The sequence below is a fragment of the Neoarius graeffei genome, chromosome 8, assembly GCF_027579695.1.
Source record: "Neoarius graeffei isolate fNeoGra1 chromosome 8, fNeoGra1.pri, whole genome shotgun sequence".
Lineage (NCBI taxonomy): Eukaryota > Metazoa > Chordata > Actinopteri > Siluriformes > Ariidae > Neoarius > Neoarius graeffei.
This window is the reverse complement of record NC_083576.1, coordinates 72062884-72067883: the sequence shown is the minus strand read 5'-3', so window position 1 is coordinate 72067883 and position 5000 is coordinate 72062884. Positions and strand designations below refer to the sequence as shown.

At 40.0% G+C, this 5000-nt stretch overlaps 1 protein-coding gene across 1 annotated transcript in view; it reads right to left on the bottom strand.

The window, feature by feature from the left end:
* Positions 1-597, bottom strand: part of chrm2b (cholinergic receptor, muscarinic 2b) — a 13783-nt gene extending 13186 nt beyond the window's left edge. Inside the window, exon 1 of the mRNA XM_060928192.1 lies at positions 254-597. The gene's annotated coding sequence lies outside the window, so the exon portion shown is untranslated. The remainder of the gene's footprint in view (positions 1-253) is intronic.
* Between the last annotated feature and the right edge of the window lie 4403 nt (positions 598-5000).

Below are 5000 nucleotides of genomic sequence, written 5' to 3'. Positions count from 1 at the left end.
GAATTCCACACTCATAACATTATCAAACTCACTGAAATCTTAATAAGGTCAAAATGTATAATAAGAATGAAATTGAGGGTTTTAGTAAGGTGAGAGAGAGAGAGAGAGACATGCACAAACTTATGGATTAACCAATTTTAAAATCAACAAACAAATGATAGAGAACCAAAATTCAGTGTACACTTCATTTAACTTCACATTAAGTGAATAACTAATTCCTAAGACTTAAACTTCTGCCCAATGCCTTTCTTACTGCAAAGAGTCTCGTCTTCTGTCTGAAGGAATTCAAGGCGGAAGGTTGCGCTTCGGTGAGAGAGGAGAAGAGTTCTGAAGCTTTCTTTGGTGATCTTCATAGTTGATAAGATGAAAAGTCTTTGTTCAGCACCGTGCATGGATTTAAAAGAAAGAAACTGCTTTTACTCGCAGTTGCGTACGCTTTAAAAGAAAAATAATACTTGCAAACCGGTTTAATAACTCGCTTGAGTTGATGATCGCGTGTTTCCGAAATCTAACTTGATCAGGGTTAGATAGAGAAGAAAACGCGCGGTTTAGACGTCTGATGGCGAGTACTCTTCTTCTGGTCAGTCTCGCTTGGAGTCCGACGTGAAAGAGCGAAAATGGCTGGATTCCAACTCTTTTTCTTGGAATGCTGAAAGATGTGATGTAAGTGATCCCGCCCAGGCGTGACGTAGTCAACGCGGAAGTTGGCTGGGAGTTGTAGTTCTTAGACACAAGATGGCGGCATGATACCTACAGTTGTATCTTATAGTGAGTGAGAGAAAGACATAGTGTGTGTTAAGAGAGTGAAGTATGTGTTCATATATGAGAGAGTGTTAAAACAGTGCATGAATGTTACATTTAAATATAAAAATTTAGTGCATGAGTTGTGTGTCTGTGTTGAGTGTATGAATGTTACATGCAAATATAGAAATGTAGTGCACAAATTGTGTGCGTGTGTGTGTGAGAGTGAGATAGACAGTGTGTTAAGAGAGTGCATAAGTGTTGTGTATGAGTGAGTGTGTTACATGTAAATATAGAAATGTGGTGCATGAGAGGGGTAGGGGGAGAGTGTGTGTTGAGAGAATGCATGAGTGTTGTGCATGTACGAGTGTGACAATTATTAATCAGTGTGTACTCCCACCAGTAACACACAACATCTCTATATTTTCATGTAACAGACAAACATTAACTTTAAAAGTTGTATTCTGCGGTTAGAGTGAGCAAAGTGATTCACACACAGCTAACTTGCCGACGTAATTTTCTCTTTTGAGTCGTACAATCGAAAACCACAGACGTTTTGCTTTCTATCTATCTATGTGTGCACACAGCACAAATCCCACTGTAGCCGGATATCTATAAAGACGCATATTTATCTATACGGTTGCATTTATACGTAAACGAAGGTTTCAGTCACTGAAAATGGATACTTTCGAAAACCCCGGGGAAAGTGGAGATTTCTGGAAACTCGGGAGATTTCTGGAATTCTGAATTGTCTGAGGACAGAATTGTAACTGTATGTCTACAAAGTGAGAAAACTTGGAGAATATAAGAGATGAATAACTTACATCCCAAATTAATCCCACGTTCACGTAGTTCGTAGGTTGTTGTGTTGTCGGACTAGAGCATGACTATCTGATACCACCTGCTGCTTGAATGTGCAAAATGTTTGTGCTACGGTAATATGCATCCCCGCAGAAACCAAATAGGCGGAACAAAAATCCAGCGGGCGGAACTAACATTTCATGGGACATATCGGTTTTATAAATTTTATTGTCTGGCCCTGGGGTGGCCAGGGCGGGGCCAAGGCATGCCCTGGGGTGGCCACGCCCCCCCAGCCACCCCTTAGCTCCGCCCCTGCCCGGACCTTCTTGCTGTGAGGCGACAGTGCTAACCACTACACCACCGTGCCGCCCCGGGGCTCAGGATAGTAATGAAAATTTGAGTGAAAATGTTAGCGAACCCTCTGAGAATACGATTGTGGAAAAAAACGATACTAGCAACATGTTAGATGAGATTGAAAACAAAGAAGCGATTAATTCGCAGGCTGAAACGCCAGTGAGTCATGAGGAACTAGATGCTGATCAGGCTCCTTTTAAGAAACCTGAAAGAAAAAGAAAGATGAGTCTTAAACAAAAACCTGCAAAAAAAAATAAAAAAATCGGGAAGGGGAAAGAGTCAGAGTCTTGTAGATGATTGTGAGAGTGATTCAGGTGCTTCTGTCTGCTCGCAAAAAAGTGCACCTGCCTTTGAGTTAATTAATTGGACTGTTGGTTATGATGTTAGTCGTATTAAACTGTTTCTTAAAGTTACTAAGTTTACCAGGAATGTCCAAATTGTCAATTATTTCCCTGACCTCCAGAAGTTTGCTCAATGTACAAGGAGTTTTTTGAGCGAACGTAAGTTTGCTAGAAGAGAAGTGTTCAGGTTAAAGAAGTTCTTGACAAAGATAAATGTTTTAGTGGGAGGTGAGGATGGTGCTGTTGATGGGTATGGTGAGGAGGAGGAGGAGGAGGAGGAGGAGGATGGTGATGACGATGATGGTGTTAGTGGTGATGATGAAGACAGAATGGTCTAGAAGAGATGGCTTTTGTTTTCTCTTTCTCTGTGTATTAGCATGTTTTTCTTTTTATCTACTCATGAAAAATATTCAATTAGCTTCTATTAATGTAAATAGAGCAAGGGAGAGTCTAAAAAGGGCAAGGCTTTTTGAATTGACAAAACAGAAAAAAGTGGATGTCTTATTTGCACAAGAAACACATAGTGACCTGAGAAATGCAACTGATTGGGTTAAAGAATGGGATGGTCTTGCTATTCTAAGTCACAATACCTCTGTTAGTGGTGGCGTTGCTATTTTGTTCTCCCAGAGTTTTATTCCTCTTTCTTACAATGTAGAGGAGATCATAAAGGGTAGGATTCTTAAAGTTAGGGCTCGTTTTGAGAATTCTGCTTTTATTTTTATTTGTGTTTATGCTCCAACATTAGCTTTCGATCGAACGTATTTTCTGGATGTGCTTGATACAACCTTAGAAAACTGCTCCAACGAAGAATGCTTATTCTTGAGTGGAGATTTTAATTGTACAGAGAAAGACAAACAGAAATTACCTTGAACCACATATGCCTTCATGAAGAAAACTAGTGCAACTTTTAGAAGCACATGAGTTAAGTGATGTTTGGAGGAATTTACATAGAAATGTGTCACAGTACACACAGACTCATCTCATCTCATTATCTGTAGCCGCTTTATCCTGTTCTACAGGGTCGCAGGCAAGCTGGAGCCTATCCCAGCTGACTATGGGCGAAAGGCAGGGTACACCCTGGACAAGTCGCCAGGTCATCACAGGGCTGACAACACAGACTCATATGTCTGCTAATTCTGTGTCCCTTGCAAGGCTGGACCGTTTGTATTTCTTAAAAAGTCTTGTATTGTTCCAGTTTGTATTTCAGATCATAGTCTGGTATTATGCTCTGTATTTATTAGTTCTGTTAAATCTAAAAGTGCTTATTGGCATTTTAACAATGCATTGTTGAATGATAATCATTTTAAGAACGTGCTTAGGTATTTCTGGTTCACTTTTAGAACTGAAAAGCACACTTTTGAATCATTACAGAGCTGGTGGGAGTATGGTAAAACATAGATAAAACAGTTATGTCAACAGTATACTTACAATGCCTCCAGAGATACAGTACAGAGCATGAAATTCTTAGAGGATGGAATTTTAAATTGTCAAAATTTGGCACAATCTTATAATAATCAAAATACATTGGACAAATTATTTGAAAAGAAAACTAAATTGGCTGACCTGCTGGAATGCAAAGCAGAAGGGGCTCTTGTCCGGTCACGTTTTCAAACCTTGAATGAGATGGATGCACCTTCAAAGTATTTTTTTAATCTTGAGAAAAAGAATGGTCATAAGCGTATTATCCATGCATTAAGGTCAGAATCTGGTAAAATGTCAAACCCAGCTGAAATTCGCTCTAGGGCTTGGGATTTTTACGCTAAACTATATGCTTGTGAGCGCAAGGAGGACAAGGCTGCTGAAAGATGTTTTTTCAAGGGGCTACCTAAAGTCTCAGACCAGTCAAACGAGATGCTCACTGGGGTGTTGACCCTAGAAGAGCTGCATAAAGCACTTCAAAGGATGGCGTGTGGGAGGGCGCCTGGCTTGGATGGAGTTCCAATGGATTTTTTTAAGTGCTTTTGGCCTGAATTGAAGGAGAACTTGCTTGAGGTGCTCAATGATAGTTTAGCCGGAGGGCTGATGCCAATGAGCTGCCGTAGAGCTGTTCTTACCCTTCTCCCTAAGAAGGGGGATCTCTGTGATGTGAAGTCATGGTGTTCTGTGTCTTTGCTTGCCTCCGAATACAAGTTATTATCTAAAGTATTGGCCACCCGGTTGGGGAAGGTCCTGGAAGAGGTTATTCGCCCTGACCAATCTTATTGTGTTCCTGGCAGGTCAATATTTGACAATGTTTCATTGGTTCGAGACATATTAGATGTATCAAAAATGTTTGGCTTAAACACAGCTTTTATTTCTATAGATCAAGAGAAAGCTTTTGATCGAGTCGAGCATGCCTATCTTTGGAAGGCTCTTAGTGCATTTGGCTTCAGCTCAGATTTTATAGATAAAATAAAAGTACTGTATAATGACATTGAAAGTTTGCTTAACAATAACGGTGGCTTATGTGCTCCTTTTAAAGTGTCAAGAGGAGTAAGACAAGGATCTTCTTTGTCAGGAATTCTTTATAGTTTGGCTATAGAGCCTTTCCTGCATAGACTTAGAAGTGTCTTAAAAGGTATATCTTTACCAGGTTGCAATGATGTTTTTTTATCTTTCAGCATATGCAGATGATGTACTTTTGATGGTTGGGGTCAGGATGATGTGGATACTTTGGTTGAAGTTTCTAAGGTTTTTGAAATTGTCTCTTCCACCAGAATCAACTGGTCAAAGAGTGATACTCTTTCTGTTGGAAAATGGGACAATGGCTTTCCAAGGTTACCG